Below are 20,854 nucleotides of genomic sequence, written 5' to 3' on the forward strand. Positions count from 1 at the left end.
CTGTATTTATAGTGCTGTAGAGGAAGTTAATCAGGTCCACCATCAATGGGATAAGCCCCTCTTTTCGGTGGGTTAGCTCCCCTCTTGATGGGATAAGTTCCTCTTCTATAGGGATACATGAACCATCTGGAGGCGCTCCATACATGTCAAACAAGCTTCTAGAATACTCTAGAAATAACCACAAGTAACTTTTTTTGGAGTGAAACTTGCGCTTATTGACCTTTACAGGAGTACGCACCCATTGCTTTACAGACAGAGCATACAAGTACGCAGGTATTGTGAACTGGGATTGCGTACCTGCGGGTAAGGCTGAGAGAAACTGCGTACCAGAGATAACTTGACTTTAAATGACTTTTCTCTCTTTCTTTGAGTTTGACATGGAAAGCAGAGGCATGAGACTTGCCAAGGAGGATAGTATGACAGTTGACGGAGCCATACTAACTGCAAATAGTCATGGTGACATTTTTTAGTGTAACACTGCTAGATTAGATATAAATCTTCTAAGAAAATTAATTTTTTCTAAGAAAGCTTGTAACTCTCTAATGTTCCTGGGGTGTCTTATTTGCAAGATGGCTTCTATTCTCGCAGGGTCTATTCTTATACCATCTTTTGAAATTATGTGACCTAACAACTTTCCTTCTTCTAATCCAAACAAGGACTTTTTGGGGTCCAAGGAGATTCCAAACTTCCTACATTTAATAAAAAATTGCATTATATGATCCAAATGTTGATTGTCAGATTTTGAAAATAGAGTAATATCATTGAGATATATCACAAGGGAATCATGAATTTCTTTTGCAAAGGCTATATCCATAGCCCTCTGGAAAGTGGCTCCTACATTCATTAGCCCAAAAGGCATCTTCACATACATAAATGTGCCCCAAGGAGTAGTAAAGACAATTTTGGGTTGGTCATCTGGATGAACTAAGATTTGATTGTAACCAAAAAACCCATCCAACAATGAGATTTTGGTTGATCCAACTACTCTCTGTAAAATGTGATCCATTTTGGGGAGAGGGTAATTGTCTTTTAGTGACACTTTGTTGAGGTTTCTAAGATCCACACAGAGTCTAATCTCACCAGTTTTCTTTCTAGTTGGCACCAAGTTTGAGACCCAATCATAAAATATGATTGGTGCAATTATTTTGGCATCATACATCCTCTAAATTTCTTTTTCAATTGCAGGTAATAAGACAAGATTAATCCTTCTAAGTTTTTGTTTGAAAGGTTTTTGATTTTATTTAATAGGAATTGTGTGCTAGATGATGTTGGTGTCATAGGATTTAAGGTCCTCATAACTCCAAGAAAAGACATCTCGAAATTCTTTCAACAACTCAATGTATTTCACTTTTTCAGTTGGAGGTAATGATTTTGAAAGTTTGATCAGTTTAGGATTTTCATCAGTGCCTATATTACATTCCTCTATATCAGACCTTAATGGTTCCATTTTAGGTTTCCTAGGAACATCATTTGAATCAAATAAATATTCCAGAGGGGTTAATCCCTTTGGTAAGAAGTTATCTTTGAGATTAATTACTTCAGTTTCTTCATTGATTATTTCATCAATCTCCATTTTCTCTAAGTTATCTACATCTGATTTGGTAAATTTAGTTGGGTTAAGTCTATCTATTTCATCATCTTCTATCTCATTTATTTCTATCTTATCCTTAGTGTCAGGATCTATTGATGTATCAATATCTATATTGTTATTTACAAACTCTTCTTCTGAAAGTAAAAAGTTATTTATCTGTTTATCATTAGAAAATATTTGTCAATTCTTCAAATTATCTAGAATTGTAGGTCTGTGCCTAACTTCAGCAGTGTATTGATAGTTAGGTTGGAAGGGTAATTTGCAGGTGCTAGAAAACATTGCTAAACTATGGGCTTGCATGTTATGTTTTCTAGGAATTACTGCAAGCTTTGTTTCTAGGAAAGTGTTAAGTATTTCTACAATAGTATCTCTATAACAACTTAATCTAGGGTCCTTTGTCATATATACAACATCAATCTGTTTTACAATTAGTTCAGAGTCTCCCATGACAAAAACTCTTTTAGCTCCTAGATTCCTAACTAAATTAAGACCTAAAATTAATGCTTCATAGTCAGCTATATTATTATTACGTTTAAAATTCAATCTATATGCATGGCCTTTTGAGTGCTTATTTTCCAAATTATATATACACACTTCTGCTCCTGCTCCTAACCTATTGACTGATCCATCAAATTCTAAATGCCATAATATCTCATGATCATAATTTTCACTATCTGGTGCAAAAAACTTTTCATCATTCACAACAATTTGACCTTCTTGTTCATTGAATAGTTTTGTAGTCTGGTTAGTTTCATTTTGTGTAGAAACTACAATTTCTTTTGGTTCTGCATTAGTATTGTCTAAAAGTTTTTCTTGTGTTTGATCAACATTATACAAGATAAAAGAATCGATATCTGAGTGTATGGAGTAGATGGGAAAGTTTTGATGCCGATCCTGGATACTTACAACCTTTGGAAATTTGCTAGGTCTGCTATGTGGTTGGTAGGAAAGGCTTTAAACCACTTCTTGACATCACCAGTCAAATTTTGGGAAAAGAGTCTCATCTGGAAATCTGCTTCATCTATTTCATGTAGTTCAAAAAATTCAGACATCTTATTTACATGCTGTTGGGCAATGTACTGACCAGTAGCATCAAACATGAAAATCTTACTCTGATAATCTATAGGCATAACATGAAGTTGGGCAGGTAAAACAAGAGGAGCATATCTATTTGCCATTGCTGTAGGTTGGGAGGGGCTAAGATGTGGGGTTGAGGTACCTGGAAATAATGCAGTAATAGATGAACAACCAGGACTAGTAGGTGATGAATGATTAATGATAGGTTGGTGAGGGAGTGAAGGTATAAATGGTGGTGAAGAATGGACTTCAAAAAGTATTATTGTTGAAGTTGAAGGGAATAATGGTGAACTCAAATAAGTGGACAATTGTTCAGAAAACTTAGGGGTAGTGGTAGTATTAATGAATGATTGTGGAGATTTCAGAATGTACTCATCAATTGATATGTTGGCCTATTGGACTTCAGGGTCTGCAATAAAATCAGGATCTAGAATAGTTTCTTTGATTGCACTTTCAAGTTTTGTTCTAAATAATGAAAGATCAAATAGCACATCAAAAGGAAGTTCTTATAAAAATAACCACTCATCAGGATATGAATTATCTTTAACTAATGGTATTTGACTAAATGAACTTTCTTTTTTTATAGATTTTCTTGAAATCAGGTTGGGTTTATCAACTACTAGGGGAGGGTTGGGATCTGGATTAGCCCTAGTAAAATGAGTCTTCCTAGAAGCCAAAATTTCAAAAAATTTTAATGGTTTTTATGATATTTTTTCAAAATAACTTCTAACAAACAACTTTAAGAGGCTCAAAATATAGAATTAGAATTTTCTTAAATCTTTATTAGGACTAAGGAGTTGTTGGTTCCCAAGTGGAGTCGCCACTATGTTATCACTCATATTTTTCTCTAGAATTTATTAGAAGAAAGGAAATGATCGAGGTAACCACAAACCAACTTTTTGGCATAGGCTCTAGCCAACCTAAGCTCAGAGAGGGCTCTCTCTATATGATTTAGCTTTGTTTGTTGGGATTTTAGGCTAGTTCTTAATGTTCAGGGGGTTTTTGATTTGTATTGAAGATTGGGTGGTGGGATTCTTTAAACAGATGGATAGTATGATGTCTCTATACCATTGGGCTATGGAGTCAATCAAAAGGGCAATAGAGCTAGATCAAATCACTAAATGGAATGTTCAAAGGGAAAGATAGCTTAGTAGAGTGCAGCTCCTTGGGCCAGAGGGGTGAAATGGTTTGAACCAGGGTGAGGAAGCAATTAAGACTTCTCAGACCGGGATTTAAATGAGGAACACAGGGTAATCAGAAACAAAGGGCAATTAAGAATCCTTTGCTATAGATTATAAAGAAACAACCTGAACTAAGGATCAATTAAAATTCATTAACTTATATGTCAGTTGAAAACATTTATTTGCCTAACTGTTAAAAAAGAGTGTAATTAAACAAATTATGAGATAATACTCTAGTTATGGCATTCAGATGCAACTATTGTTATGAAACCAGCTCACAAAAAGATAGAAAAGATAGATCAACGCCTTAGAATTCAGCCTCTTCGAGGGGGCAACCTCCTTTACATTACATAAATGAAAAACTCTTTGATGATACAAATGAAAATACCTCCTTTCTATATATAGGAGTCTAAGGGGTCATAATATAATCAGAGCCAACATAACAATAATAATGTAAGGGCACAATAATAACAATAGTGAGCTTCTATTGGACACAATAGTAACAATATCGGGACTACATGGGTACAACAATATAATAAGGGGGTTGTACTAATAACAATATGGGGTTAGAGTAGTAGTATAGGGGCCTAACATGCCCCTCTCCTTCAAAACGTGTTTTCCTCAATGCTTGAGTAGTTCTTGACGCTTCTATATAAAATTCTTGTCCTCCCATGTGGAATCTTCAGCAGGTAAGTTCTTCCTCTTAATCAGATACTCTGAAATTGATCGATTTCGTAGCTGTCAGGTTCTTGTTTCACACTAACTTGATTGTAATATGTAGTATCTACCAAGCCGTTGGTCAATTAACACACATTCCAAGACAAGGTAACACATTTGTTTTGATTGTGGTTGAGGGGTATATAGGTGCACAAGCAGTATAGTTGTCAGAGTCTTAGTTTCATCTCTAGTGTTTCTCCACTACCAGCAGGCCTGGACAGTACCCTGGTGGAGTCACATCGGAACACAAGCATGGCTCATTTCCTAACAAGCCTAGTCAGTACCCTGGTGGAGTTACCTGCATCACCTCCCTGCGCAGGAAGCCTTTCTCTTCTTTTTCCTTATTCATTTTGAATTTTGAATTTTTTGACTTTTTACTTTTTTCATGAATCACATTATGAAATTGCAAAATGAGACAAGGGGTAAATCAGTGATAGAGGTAGAGGACCCGGTTGAACATCAAGAGCAAGTGGCAAGACAAAAGCTAAAGACAAGAGGCCTTAAAAAGGAACTTCAACAACAAAGAAAGCAAATCACGGTGAATGAGCTTATTGACAGGGAAATCAATGAAGACAAGGAATATTGGCTAGGAAAAGTCAATGATCATTTGGAGAAGCTTCTCAAGAGGGAAAATAGGGACAAGAGGCTACAAAAACACATGGCTGCCCATTATTACACAAGGAACTTGATTTTGAGAGCAAAGGTCAAACAAATGAAAGCAAAGCTAAGAAAACCCTAATCAGTCAAAAGGAAAAGGGTAAGCTTGATTTGTTGGTTGATGCATCTATGATAGTATAGTAAAACATATTAGGACCTTATACACAAATTTTGAGAAATTTTGGTCATTTGCAATTTTTTGGTCAAATTTGGCAATTTTTGGCACAGTCACCGTGCCAAAAGTGTAGCGTGGGCCACGCTGTATTTTTTTTGGAGAGCTTGAAATGGAAAAAAATCTACATGGTTGGATATACTTTCACCCCTACATCAACTTTGGACACTTGGCATCCCAAGTAATCAACTTTTATAAGGTGAAAATCGGCATAAACCACATAAAAAAGCCTTTTTGCCTTTTTTTTGGAGGCCACACTACACTTTTTGACCAGTCTTGGGAGAAGTCACTATTGTGGAGATATACTCCGTCATTTTTAGTGATTGAGGGTTCTATGGATAACTAGACAGATATATCTTTCCAATGAGCTATCATGATCTCAATTTAGAGTTCAGGAAGGCCTCCAAACGTGGTCTGCAAGCTCACGATGCGGTTTTCCTCAGCCACGTTGCGCTTTTTCCAGGAGGCTGATTTTCTTCATCAGTTTGGCCTAGTTTGACTTTTTACCTATGTAAATGAGCACGTAATGATGTAATTGAGGTGTAATTTTGTTTGATGAATGTCAAATTAGGCAGATACATGCAAATTTCACTTGTTTTGGGTCAAATGAAACAATTTCTCAAATTGAGAGAGAGTTTGTTAACCTCCCTAGTCATTAGGGTTATGGTTGAGGCCTTTGGGGAACAACTCCACAAGTCATGGTTTCAACCACTGAGAGCGGGGAGATGTTTTTTTGGTCTTTATGTATCATTTTCTCAGTCATAGAACATGTTGGACATCAGAGGAGAGAACTATTGTATCTTGTACTTGGACATTTTTTGGAAATCAAACGATGCAGTTTGCAGCGATTATCTAGGAATTCATGTTCAGTAAGTTTGTGATGTTGTATTTTCTCTGTTATAGTTTTATATGAAAGATATTCATCTTATCTTTCCATTCATCAATTCTTAAATGGTTTTCCTTACAGTGTATAAATAGAATTCTTTGCATAAAGTTGCATTTTGATGGAAATATCACTATCTATTACTTTCTTTCTTGCTTAATGAATTCATGTGTCATGCTCATTAAGGCCTTTTCCTTATTCTAAACACTACACTACACCAACAAACCCTAAGGCCATCACAGAATTATTGCTACCTTGCTCGTCCATATCTTTGCTATTGTAACCCTTTGAACATCTGAGATAGATACCTAGTTTTTCTCCCTTATCTAGCAGCAAAACCATAATTTTTCAAAACATACCTGAGCTAAACATACCTAGCCTAAAATCCTATTTCATTCCAGTTGGTTCTTTGGCTGTGATTTCATAGATAGATCCCTCTCTGGTTTGGTAGGGCTAGATACCAAACTGAAAGCTTGGTCTGTGGTTACCTTCGTTGATCTCCTCTTCAGCCTAGGACATTGTGGAGGATAACATACCCAATATCAAAGGATGTCCATCTAGCCTACTTCTTGGGTTGGTGCGGTTTCCCGTCGATGAGTCAAGCCAACCTTGGCTTGGGCTCTACCTTCACCAAGGCTGCATTGCACAATATGGGGAAGGAAGGCTCACCTTCTTCTTTAGATTTGTGCATTCTTTCCTAGCACTAGCCTCCAGGACTATTTTGCAGATTTCTAGGGGATGGTGGCTACTTGGCCCAAGAAATTGCACAAATATGTCCTTGGGCTAGCTGTCCTTCCCAGCTAGAATTGTGCATTGTGTAATCCTAGTAGCCAGTTTCCTGACTAGATTGCGCATTTCACAGATCCAGTAGCTAGTCCTGCCTCCCAGACAGCCCAGACTGCCTTTTGCAGTTCTGGCAACCAGTCATTTAACCTCCCAGAAAATTTTGCACAATCTTGCTCATCATTTTCCCAAGTATGCGATGTGTCCTTCCCTGGATTTTCTTTGTTTCCACTAACATATTTCTTGCCATGCATGTTGCTTGTTTCCAGATCTTTTAGGTTTTCATCTGTCTTAATGGATTCCAAGAGAATAGTATCGCCAGACACTGATGACGTTGCATTTGGAGTAGTAGTTGAGCAGGTGTCCTCTAGTCTACCAATCTATGAAGATACAAAGTTATATCTAGACAAGGACATCAAACTGAAGTGGCAAGAGGTTAATGAAGCATTCGCAGGCACTTTGGGGGAAGGTCTCGAAGACCATCAGGTGTCTGTGAACATTCACAAGTCTAGTTTGTACCGATTGCATGCAGATACCCTACGTTCCCATGTGCAGACATGATTCACTGGATCGTTTCTCACACTGACCCCGAGACGATAACATTGAGCAGTGTCAGTGGGACAAAGCTTGCAACCTTCTGGGCATGAGATTATGATGAGATGTATCAAATGTCAGAGCCCGCGACTATCATGAGTCCTCCATTCAGCTTACCCAGCAGCAAAGGTAACTCCAGAGACATTCTGAAGGATTCGGTAAAGGAGCCAACTCATTTCAGGATGACACCCAACCAGATCTACAAGACAAAGATATTGAGGAAGGTGTACCAATACTTGGTCATATTCACATGTCGATTGAGTGTCCAAGCAAGCACTAAAACCTTTCCTCAGAGTTGGGTGATCGCATTGGACCAACTAGATAGAGAAGGAAGATGATGCAAATGGTCCGACATACTTGCTCACCGGCTGAAGGAATAAGTCACGAAGGCTCGACAGTCACCCGAGGGTATGCATGAAAAGATTTATATGTGTGCTTACATCCTATATGCAGTTTGTGCCAGACATGATTTCCCATGGTTGGAGTGGGCATGGTCACTGACAGAGACTGTTGTGAATACATATTTCAAGTTTTTATCTAAATGTAGCTTCAAGGGAGTAATCATACGGCTGTCCGACCATTTCGTCACCCCAGTGTATAGGTTGATATTCGAACAAGATCCACCCTGCATGTCAAAGGAAGCAATGGAGGCATTGTTAGGCATTGCAAATTGGTATGCCTCACCGTCTGGCACTTACATCCGAATGTTTAGTGCGGAGAAGCCTCCACATGTTCTGCCAAAGTTTTCCTTGGACGTACTTTTCATGCAAGAAGTAGTGTACCATATCTCAGTAGGATTGACAGCTAGACTGTAGCGGAATAAGAAGGCACCTTGGCCCAATCTTCCATTGTGGATTGGGTTATATGAGATCCAGAGTATCAAGCAAGCAGATGTCGAAGTAGAACAGATGAAGAAGTACCCATTCGACTTCGAAGCTTCAACCCGTATGACCCACATTGCATTTTGAAGTATCAATGCATGAGAGTTCAATTCAACTAGATCCATGGGGCATTTCATTGGGCTGAGGAAGACTCATGGAGGTATTTCTACAATTCCTCTAGACCCAATGAATAGGTCGGCTTTGCCTTTGAGTGGTAAGAAAAGTAGCATGAAGTAGCATCATGGAGAGCACCAGCAACAACAGAGGTAGGAGAGCCAAGCATACCTATGCGCGACAAAGGGAAGAGGAAGATTGTCGACCACATGGAGGAGGAGTAAAGTTGCAAGTTTTAAGTAGATCCACTTGTAGAAAAAATAACTATGGCTATTTAGGTAAAGAGGTAGTAGTGCGACAAGCGAATCACGCGAAGGAAGATGGATAAGAAGAGAATGGAAGAAGCAGAGAAGGAGTTGCATGAGCTAAGGGAGAAACTCTGGAAAGAACAAGAGTTGTGCCAACAAGAGAAGGAAGTGCAGTAGCAGAAGATACAACAGGAGGCCCATCACGTGCATATAGACAAAGCAATGCCCTTACAAGTAGTTGATTCCTCTTAACAGTTGGCATCAGGCGAACATGGTGAACCATCGTAGGGGAAAGACCTTGCTCATGAGATAGAACAGGCACTTGAACAGTTGGATGCAGACATGGAGCAGTAGGAGTTGGAATAGGACACCAACCTTATGCCTCACCTCAAGGAGGTTGACTCACCCACTTCATTGCATCTTGATGATGAGCAAGTCTCAAATGACCAAGGAGGCATTGAGATCCTTGGTGGTCAACCGGAAGCAGAGATGCACAAAATCTCCTTTGACGAATCTCATCACATAATTGTGCAGTCTCAGAGAGTACCAACTTTGGAGGACCAAACATCCCCTGCGTAAGTCGATGAACAAGTGATCGTGACTGATTTGCACAAGCATCCAACTTTTTTGGCCGATGAAACTAGCGTGTGCCAAAGCCACTAGCTCAAGTGTTCGTTTCCTCATAGCTGAGAATGAGCAAATGGCAAAGGAAATACAAGTGGCCAAGCAAGGAGGGGACTTTGTGACAATGTCCACTCGAGATGAACTGAAGAAGGCAATACTAGATGAATTATTGTCCCTTGATACAGTTATGCGAGCATTTTACTCCAAGTTTGGTACCATGCATCAAGTAGTCGTCCATTTCCATGGATGGTGGTAACAATGTGCAGGAAGAGCATGCATCTTGAAGAACATACATGCTATTGTTGATAACATGCAAGCATGGACGATGAAGTACAAGGGAGCCCTGCTTCACTTGGCAAAGATGAAGAAGGCCAATTTGGTCGAGCTACAAGCAGGTATCCAGAGTCAGATCCGGAGCTATGAAGACCTACGCAACTCATCACTAGCATACAAGCTTCCCATGCAGGAGTATTCAAAATCATGGATGTTATAGTGCACACTAATGCGATCCATCACTTGGGACTCTCACCAAGGTGAAGATAAAGGAGTAGGTCCGACAGGAGCTTGACTCATACTTCGACGAGTTGATGCGCACCGCCACTAGCCTAGACCACCCTATTAGTGCAGACATCATGTGCAAGTACATTGATAGTTCGGCCACATTGAATACAATGATGTGCATGGTCTCAGAAGAGTTGGACAGAGGAGCCAAAACAGTGTACTCAGATGCTATGGAGGCAAGGTTCAGGTTTCAGACAGATGTCACAGTAAAACACACAGACACTGTCAAGGACTACCAATCTTGGCATCAATATGTCACTATTGATCAACATGAGGATGTCGAGCAGTTGGACTTCTATGGTTGTCTAAGTCCAAATGATGTCTATTTTGTCTTGTTCAAGCTATTTTTCACATGGGTACATGTGCATTGTAATGTTAAGTAATGTCGAGTGTGAGTCAAGTCTCAATAGTGGATGTAACAGTCATAAGGTAGGTGAAGAGTCATGAGGGTAGTTGAATGGCCATAAAGGGGATGTCAAGGGTGACCCCACCCTTTGCTATAAATAGTCCCTCATAACTCATTGTATAGGCTTTTGGTCAGCCAAGCTTCTACTAAGACTATCTTGAAGAAGGTTTGGACAGTATTGTAATGTGCCTTGGCTTCTCCACTACATGGAGCTAGTACATCTCTTTGGAGGAGCAGGCGGATGTGGCTGTAATGTTTCACTGATGGGGCTAGCAGGTTTACATGGATGTATTGTATGATTGGAACTCACACTTTTATATAATAAGAGCTAGCACATTTTCATGCATATGTTGTTATTGTAGTTGGACTGCTCCAGTTGCCTTAATGATATATGTTGTTTAACTTACGTATTTGTGTATGAACTAATTCACATGCAATTATATGAATCTTGTTGTTAATGTGTTTTATATGTTGTTAATGTTGTCACTATCTGTGTCGACTACTCTGTTGGACACCAGATAGACCTTTCACATGAACTTTGTTGTAACAACTATTGCACTCGTTCGAACTGATCTGTGAGTGTTGTATGTGTTATCTTACCTTATATGTTGTGACTACCACATCCGAGTGGATTGCTTCGCCGGAAGCTATGTATGTCCTTTTGTGTTTTGTGTTCCTAGCCGAGTTGGGACTGATACCTTTCAACCTAGAACTCAACTTCACCCTTTTCTCGTCCTTTTGTGTTAGAACCTCTGATACACCTTCCTTGACTCACTGCATCAGTGACACCCTTGCTACTGACAGAGTTATTTTACTTGCCTCTGTGCGACATCGCGGTCAAGGCACTACCTTACGACCCACTGTTGCGACTCCTACACCAAACAGTTTGAGGTCTAATTGGGACTTCTTACTGGGGAGATCCCCTTGACATGTTGGTGGGTCCAGCACTGTCAATAGAACGTAGAGTGGGAATTTTATTAATTCCACCAGAGTACAAACAGAAAATATTAGCACTTTTCCAGCAAGGACTCAAACTAAGGATGCTTGTACCAGTTCTGTAGAAACTCAAACAGATTTTTGTCCTATTGTATAATTAATAGAGACATCTACTCATATAGATATTTAGATAAATCTTTGTGTTCCTATGACAACAGTGGAGACAACTGTTCAAACAGATCTTCAAACATACCTTTTTGTTCCTCTGGCCATAGTGGAAATAGCCATTCAAACAGACTCGTTAGTAACTCATAGCAAGACTACTCAGACTGAGGACATACTTCCTTATACCCCTTTGGTAGTAGAGGCCATTATTCGAAAGCCAAAGATAGAACTAGCAGAGTTATAGCAAGTTATACAACAACATAAAAAAGCACTTGTGCCTTTAAAGACCCGATGACTGGATTGGACAACCGATGTTCCTTTTGGATAAGACAATAATTCCATTGTTACAACTGTGTGGACCACACTAAAGGTAGGAGTAAAAATACAGAATTGAGGTGGAAATCTGATTGTTCAGCCGACCAATCCTGAGGCTCTTCTGACCCTCAGGATAAGCTCCGATTCTCCTAGCATTTCATAGAGAATATATAACGCTAGTAAATAAAAAATAAAAGTAACTTTTGTAATCATTGTAAAATTCTAGCAAGACTGTGAATGTAGATTGAACCTTAAGGTTTTAAGTGATTTTTTAGTTCCTTTTTGACAATTAATGAAAGACTTGAGTTTTCACATTAAATCTGTGTATTTAGTTTCTATAGTAGTTTCTTCTAAAGGATTTGGGCCCGGTCGCTGGAAGATCTACTGCTCATTTGTATTATGTTATTTACGCTTTACTTTCAAGATTTATATTGTTTTTCCTTATACAGGTTGAGTTAGATTAAGTCTTATATATCGGTTAATATAGTTTTTATAATTTACAAAAAAGTAAGTTTTGTATATGATTGTTGTTTTCTCTCCGCATATGCTTTCTGAAATTGCTTCTAGCTTTGAATGTTCCTTGTGATTAGCATGATTTGAGTAGTTTCCTTTAATATGTGTGGATTTGATTATTCAAGTTGATTTCCTTTTGGCATTAGAATATTGGATTAAGATCTTTGTTTGAAAGTAGTTTTCAATTGATTTATATTTCCAATTTTGAATCATAGAATAATTCATGTTCTGCATTTTTAAGAATTAATGAGTTGTTAAGAAATGTTTTATTCCTACAACGATTAGTTAGGAATTAAGATTAATTACCTACATCGAATCTCTAATTGTTATCGCACAAACAATGCTTACAACCTCTAAATAGAAAGACAAATCCTAGGTTGACATATTAATGTAGGATTAAGCTTGATTTCTAAAGTCATCTTCGTACACCAACAGTAACTCAACCCACCAAGGGCTTCCAGAGAATTTTTCTAGCCAAGGCTTCTAGGACTAGTAACTCAGACCAAGCTGTTAGAGCGCTTCTAGAGCATTTGCCCAACCAGGGTTTCCAGGAACTAATAAATCAACCAAAGCTAAAGGAAACATGAGAACCAACTAAAACAAAACAAGTAAATAAACCCATAATCTCCATGGCTATCCAAGAAATGGAAAGGCTAGGGAAATCAATTGTCAATGTAGGAAATCATCCATGCCAGTGACAGATCATAACCAATAAACCACATGCATATGCCATGCATGCCAAAACTAGTGAGGAAAACACACATGCAATTTAGTACTTGTAGGTAAATCCCTCTGTAGCTGCTAATCCTAATGTCCTCTTGTGCTTTCCTGCTCTTCCTTTTCCCTCTTGATCCAAAATTCAAGTATGCCACACTCTCCAAGAGTGCTCCAAGAAACTCTAAGTGTTCAAGAGTATGAGAGAGAGAGAGAGAGAGAATAATGAGAGAGCTCCAAAACTGAACTTACAAAAGTTTACACTGTCCAAGCCTACCCACTAATCCTCAAAATACTTTTTATCAGTGAGGCATCTATTTTCTTCAATTTCCATTATTTTACTTCATTTTCATCCTCACATGCAACCTATGACCTTTCACCTTCCTTTTCTCCTAATTTCCATTATTATCATAAGTAAAATGCCAAATAATGCCTCATGCCTTTCCAAGCCTTTTCCTTTATCCATAATAAACCAAATGAACACCCACACTGGGATGTCCTGCCCAATATTCAGATTGGAATATGTGTCCCATGACCGTGGTCTTATATATTTTTACATGGATTTTTAACCAGAGCTGTTACAGTAGTAGATGGAATATTTGGGTCATATTGTATCTCATGAGAGTTTTAAGGTAGACCCTAACAAAATTAAAGCCATTAAAGAATGGAAAATCCCCACAACCATAAATAATCTTCGAGGATTTCTCGGGTTGACAGGGTATTATCGCAAGTTTATTAAGAATTATGGGAGAATAACAACACCTCTAATAAAATTACTGAATAAATATGCATTTTATTGTACTCAAGAAGAAACTAAGGCCTTTGAACATCTTAAATATGCAATGTACCAAACACTGGTCTTAGAAATGGCAGACTTCATAAAAAACTTTATTATGGAATGTGATGCCTCATGAAATGGAATTGGTGTTGTCTTAATGCAATAAGAAAGACCCATTTCTTTTGAAAGTCGTCCAATCAAAGGAAAGTATTTACATAGACCTATTTATGAGAAGAATATGTTGGAAATAATACATGCACTAAAGAAATTATGACCTTACTTAATGAGAAGACACTTCAAGGTAAAAACATATCATGATAGTCTTAAATACTTTTTTGAAAAAATATTATCTTCATAAGAGAAACAAAAATGGGTTACAAATATGTTGAGTTGACTTTGAAATCATCTACATAAAAGGGAAGAAAAATTTTGCTACAGATGCACTCTCGAGAAAGGATAAGGATGTGGAAGAATTTCTTTGTGCCATTTACATTATCCAACCTGATTGGATAACCAAATCAAGGGATGAATGGAAGAATGACGAAGAGGTGTGGATACTCATTCAAAACTTGCAATACGATCCCAGTACATCTAAGACATTTAGTTGGAAAAATTATTCATTATGGTACAAAGATCGCTTATATCTTTGTAAGAATCCCCAACTCAAGAAAAAGTATTCTTTTGGAATTGCACACATCCCCCTTAAGAGGGAAATTGGGATTTTTAAAAACTTACCACAGGGTCAAGAAGGAATTCTTTTGGGATGGCCTTAAATTTGATATTCAAAAGTTTGTGGCTGAATGTTTGGTTTTCCAACAAAATACAGTTGAGACAATTAAGACCTCGAGTCTATTACAACCTTTAGCCATTCCAAGTCAGCTTTGGGAGAATGTCTCAATGGATTTTTATCAAAGGTTTACCCAAGTCCGAAGGAAAGAGTGTCATGATTGTGGGAGTTGATATAATTACAAAGTATGCACACTTTTGTACATTATCTCATCCTTTTAAATCTAGTATAGTTTCTAGTACATTTATGGAAACAATTCAAAAGCTACATGGATTATTGTAACTAACAAAGATCCCATTTTCACACAAAAATTTTTAACGAAATTATTTACTTGTCATGGTACTCAATTAGCTCATAGCTCATCTTTTCATCCTCAATCTGATTGGAAAACTGAGATAGTGAACAAATGTTTGGAAGGATATCTTCGTCGCTTTGTATCTAATAAACAAACATAATGGGTCAAGTGGTTACCTCTAACTGAATGGTGGTATAACACTTCCTTCCATACGACAACACAGATGACCACATTTATGGCACTTTATGGATATCATCCACCATCCATAACATCATATTTAAGAGAAAATTCTAATGTTTAAGCAGTGGAAGTTCACATTGAGCATCAACAACAAGTTCTCGAACTCTTAAAATATAACCTCACTCTGGTTCATAATCAAATGAAACAACATGCATATCAACATCACTATGAAAAAAGTTTTGATGTAGGTGACTGGGTATTTTTATAGTTACAACCATACAACAAATTTCCCTCAAGAAAGCTAAGAATGATAATAAATTATCAACCAAGTACTATGGTCCCTATAAAGTGCTGCAAAAGATTGGTACTATGGTATACAAATTGGAGTTTCTTGCATCTTCTTGATTACACCCAATTTTCCATGTTTCATGCCTAAAGAAGGTTATAGGTGACAAGATCACAGTTCAAACAAGGTTTCTAGAACTTAACGAAGAAGGAAAAATCATATTTGAGGCTGAAGCAGTCACGAAAATAAGAACACGACAACTATGGAATCGATTAATTTCATAGTATGTCATTAAGTGGAAGAACTTACCCGCTGAAGGTTCCACTTGGGAAGATGGGAATTTTATACGGAAGAATCCATAACTACTAAAGCATTGAGGAAAAAACTTTTTTGAAGGAGAGGGGCATGTTAGGTCCCTATAATACTAGTATATTCCACTTATATTTATTGTCAGTGCAACCCCCTATTGTTATCGTTATTTCCATGTATCCCCCATGTTTTTTTTTTTTTTTTTCTGCCCTGTAGAAGACCACTATTATTATTGTTATGCCCTTACATTATTATTATTATGTAGGATATGATTATATTGTGACCCTTTATACTCCTATACATACCAAGGATGTCTTATCATTTGAATCATCCAAGAATTGTTCATTTATGTAATGTAAAGAAGGTCCCCCCCGAAGAGGCTAATTTTTAAATCGTTGATCTATCTTTTCTTCTATTTTGTGAGATGGTTGCATAATAGGGTTGAAGAATTCATTATTTCCATTCTTATTCTCAAACAAATAAAGTACTAGATGAAGGAGAAAAATTTCATGTGGCTTCAATCTTACACTAACTTCTCTAGATTGTTTCTAGTGGGCAATATCATGGGTGGAAATATCATGAATCATGTGATTATGAAGGGTAGTGACTAGAATATTCTAAAAATCAATGGGGCAGTGATGGTGCAACTTAAATTTAATATAAAGAACCCACTCAGTAAGATATCAAATCATTGGAGACTTGGAACAAAGTTTTCAAGAGTCAAATGATGACTCTAGCTAGGGGGCTAACAAGAATAACCATTTGAGGAATTTACTCCTCACGTGAATAGTAATTATGATCAGCATAATGGTATATGGAATTTACTTGGTTAGTTAGTTGTGGAGTGATGTGTTTAAATAAATGGAGATTTCACTCCACAAGATCAAGTCAAGACTCGTCACCCTTCTACTTAATGTTGGTTGTGATGACATAGATGTTGTCCCTATTGTGATGTCATGGCTTGTGCTAGTCATGATCTTGGTGAGGTGCAAGACATTGGTGGTGGCATGCTAAAGATCTGACATTTCACCCTATGAATTATCAATATGGATCCTCACTAAGGAAAATGCCTATGTCATGATCATCTGGGAAACTACCATACCCACATTTTTCATGCCAACAACTATTACTTTAGTGTTTTGATTGTTGAGAGAGGGTTGATAAATGGTATGGATGGACCTAAAGGAAGTACTTACTATGTAATCATTAATGGCTAAGGAATTTGGGATCTTAAATGATAAGTTTATGCCTCTTTTATTTGCAATAGAAAACTAAGACGAACATGATAGACACCAATTTTTTTTGTATAAAGTACTATAATGGGATCAATTAGATAAAATATCACACTAAATTCTCTAGAATGTTTCTAATGGGTGCTAGCATGGGTGGAAATATCTTCCATCATGTGGTTAGGAAGCATAGTGACTAGAATCTTTTAAAAATCAGTGGGGCAGTGATGGTACAACTTTCATTCGATGGAAAGAACCCACTCAATAAGAGATCAAATCATTGGAGGACTGTGGAATGAAGTGTTTAGAGTAAAAAGATGGCTCTAGCCAGGGGGCTAATAAGAGTCACTCTTTGAGGAATATTCTCCCTTGGTGAATTATAGTAATTGCGATGGTATGAATGGTATTCGAGTTTTACTTGATTAGTTAGATGTGGAATGATGCGTTTGAAGAGATGGAGATTGTGCTCCATGAGACCGAGTTAGGAAACTTCGCCCCACTACTTAGTGTTAGATGTGATGACGTAGATGTAAGACCCATCGTGTTTGCATGGTTTGTTATTTCCATGATCTTGGTGTAAGGCAAGATGATGGTGGATGCATGTTGTTGTTATGAATATAATTCATAACAAGTAAATAAATAAAATAAATGTAAATATTAAATAATAAAAAATTGATTATGTTAAATAGTCATTAAGTTAAGTGAAAAGGCATGTCTAAAAGACATGCCTAATCATGCAAGGTCACCTACTTAGGAATAAAAGCAGGGCATCATTGTAACATTCATATCACTTATACATATACATATACATATACCTCTACATCTACATCTACATCTATATATCTATATATATATATCTATATATATATATATATATATCTATAGATATATATATATATATATATATATATATATATATATATATATATCTATATATATATATATCTATATATATATATATATACATATATATATATATATATATATATATATATATATATATATATATATATATATATATATATATATATATATATATTATTACAAATACCTCATGTGTATATTTACATTCAAGTCTACAAGCTATCGATTTTGATGCTTTAGTGGTATCAGAGCCATGGCACACAATATAATCATGTGGGTCTTTGAACATTGTTCCCCGCACAATGTTCCATTGTGTTCATGTCCTAATTGCATTCAACAGTTTAATCAAATTCAAGAAGTATCTCAACGATTAGAAAAATCATGTGCAAAAGTTAAAGCTTGTCGAAAAGGAAAGCAATAACAAGGAAAATGATCTAGATGATGATTCTGATGAAGCTTATACAGATAAAGATGAGGATTTAGATAAAGGTGATCTTGATGTGAATGAGGATGATCTAGATCAAGATAATGATTTTGATGTAGCTGATATAGATCAAGAATAGTATAATGTTGAAAATCCAGATGAAGTTGATCTCGATGTGGATGAGAATTATATAGATCATGATGATGATCCAGATGATGATGATGTGGATGAGGAATATCTTGAGGAACAAGAAAGAGGTGAGGCCAAATTTCTATGGGAATCTGAGATGATCAATTTAAAGGTAGCTGAGTTAAAAGCTAAGGAGGTCAGGGTGAACACTCGTCTTTTATATCAACAAACAAATTTTAACCTTCTTCAAGAGGAGAGTGAAGGTCATGAGAAATTAGTGACTCTCTTATGTCAATGTGGTTCTGGTGGATTGACACATAGGACTGCATCTACAGTCATCAGCACAATTAAGTCATAAATTGGGCACTTTGATTTGGACCCAAACTGTGTTTTTGACATTGTTTTGGAATGTTTTGAGTTGCAACCTAAAAATGATGCTTTTCTTGAGATAATACCTATCTTCCCAAAGTCTCATGGTGCAAATATTCTTGGATTTAAATTCTAGTACTACCAGCGTTAAGATGTAAATGAGCCTGTACCTGATGGATTGTACAGACTTACAACAGAACTAGTGAAGGAAGATTTTATTGACCTTGATAGCATATATGCACATTTACTTCCCAAGGATGAAGAAGCATTTGAGCATTATGAAGAGATCTCAAAAAATAAATGGGATGGATGGGAAAAGGATCTTCAGGATTTGATGATAACACTGTTAGAGGGACGCGTGGAGATGCAGAATGCATGGAAATCGAGACGGCTATTGGCTCGATATTGGTGCATTTGTGTGGCAGGCAACGTTTCTGTGGATCCTGTGGTCAAATATTTTTGCGAGGCATGTCATATCAAGGCTGACAGGGGCCTGAAGAGCTTGAAATGTCAAGGGCTTGAGTTAGATGTGGAGAATTTTAGGGCCAGTTTTGACCAATTTACGCGCCAAGATCATTTTTCTTTGTTCGAGGGTCACCAACACAACCCTCCAACCAAGAGTTGGGCTACCAGTCGGTTTTCTTTTTCTTGGGAATTTCATCAACTGCTCTTGGATGTATTCAAAAACCATTATGCTTTTGAATATGCTTATAATATCACTGTACAATGTGTACTCAATTTATGCTTGACATATAGGTGGGTGGATGAATTTTATGACATTTGCAGTATAATTTGTTATCATCTGAAAATTCTCGTTAATACCTCACTGCACAGGCTAAGAATTCTTTCCTTGAAAGATGTCCAAACTACTCATAATTATCTAACAACCAGATTGGTGCAATTGCATATTGCAAGTGGAGCTCAAGCAATGGCAGGAGGCTTTTCGCACAATAGAGGACATTCATTTCTTGGCTCGAGCTGCCCAACTTCCTCTGTGTTTAGGCATGATGCATAATTACTATGCTCTGTTATCCAAGATCTTCAAGGTAGTGGATTGTGATTTGTATCATGTCATTTCGTTGTACCTAAGATTCCTCTTAGAAAAAAGAGTATGTCGAGTTCGGAGTTGGAGCTAAGGGCTTCGGCTGTGTTATTAGCATCTCTATTTGTGACTCTTTATGCTGACAATAGGGAAATAAAGTATGAATATACAGTAAGAAAGGACTCGATTCTTATGGGGGCTACTAGGAAAATGTTATCACGCGAGGGCCTATTGTCTACTCTGCTCTCACAGGATATTCTGGCACATGTTCCACCACAACAAGTAAGGAAGTTGTTCCATCTGCTTGAAGAAGTTGATGCCATTGAGTGCTACCCAGTGGATCTTGCAACAGAACCCCAATCACTCTTGTTGACTCTCCACCCACAGTTGATCAATGACTACGGTTCCAAATTGTGGAAGATCATTGTTTTAAGAGTGTTGAAAAAGGCTTCTGCAACATATCACATCTTGAAATTTGAAGATCTTCACATCATGCTACCTTTTCTAACTCTTTCATAAGTGAAGCACCTTCTGATTAAAGCTAGAAAACATGGATTTTTGGACAACGAGGTGGAGTGGATCAGTAGGAGGGGCGTGGGCGTTATTCACTTCAAGGGCAGGGCATCGAGAGCTACGACCATGCCCTGTGCAACTGTTTATTGTGCCATGCTAGGGCTCACAATTTAATACATTCTACAACACAACCCAATAAAATTCACAGAGTGGTGGATTTTGCCAGTTACAATGAAAAATTGTTGTCGAAGACCTCACTGTCGTTGGTCCATTCCACTACATCCTTGACCTCCTTCTGAACTCCGCCTTCGCTTTCATCGCCCAATTCCACATTTAATCGATGTTGGTCAAACAACGTGACCCGAAGCATCCATTCGATCACGTTTCTTTGATATTTTTTATATTTGTTAGAAACTATATTATAATAAACTCAATATAGTAATAAACTTAATATAGTTTTAAAAAATTCATTATTAATATATATATATATATATATATATATATATATATATATATA

General features: G+C 37.2%; 1 pseudogene; it reads left to right on the top strand.

Moving 5' to 3' along the window:
• Positions 1 to 19,786: 19,786 nt before the first annotated feature.
• LOC149173814 (eukaryotic translation initiation factor 3 subunit A-like) lies at positions 19,787 to 20,636 on the top strand (annotated as a pseudogene).
• The last annotated feature ends 218 nt before the right edge of the window (positions 20,637 to 20,854 follow it).

Source organism: Pinus tabuliformis, chromosome 4_2 (assembly GCF_031772625.1).
Source record: "Pinus tabuliformis cultivar Carrire ecotype Pingquan chromosome 4_2, CPIR1, whole genome shotgun sequence".
Classification (NCBI taxonomy): Eukaryota; Viridiplantae; Streptophyta; class Pinopsida; order Pinales; family Pinaceae; genus Pinus; species Pinus tabuliformis.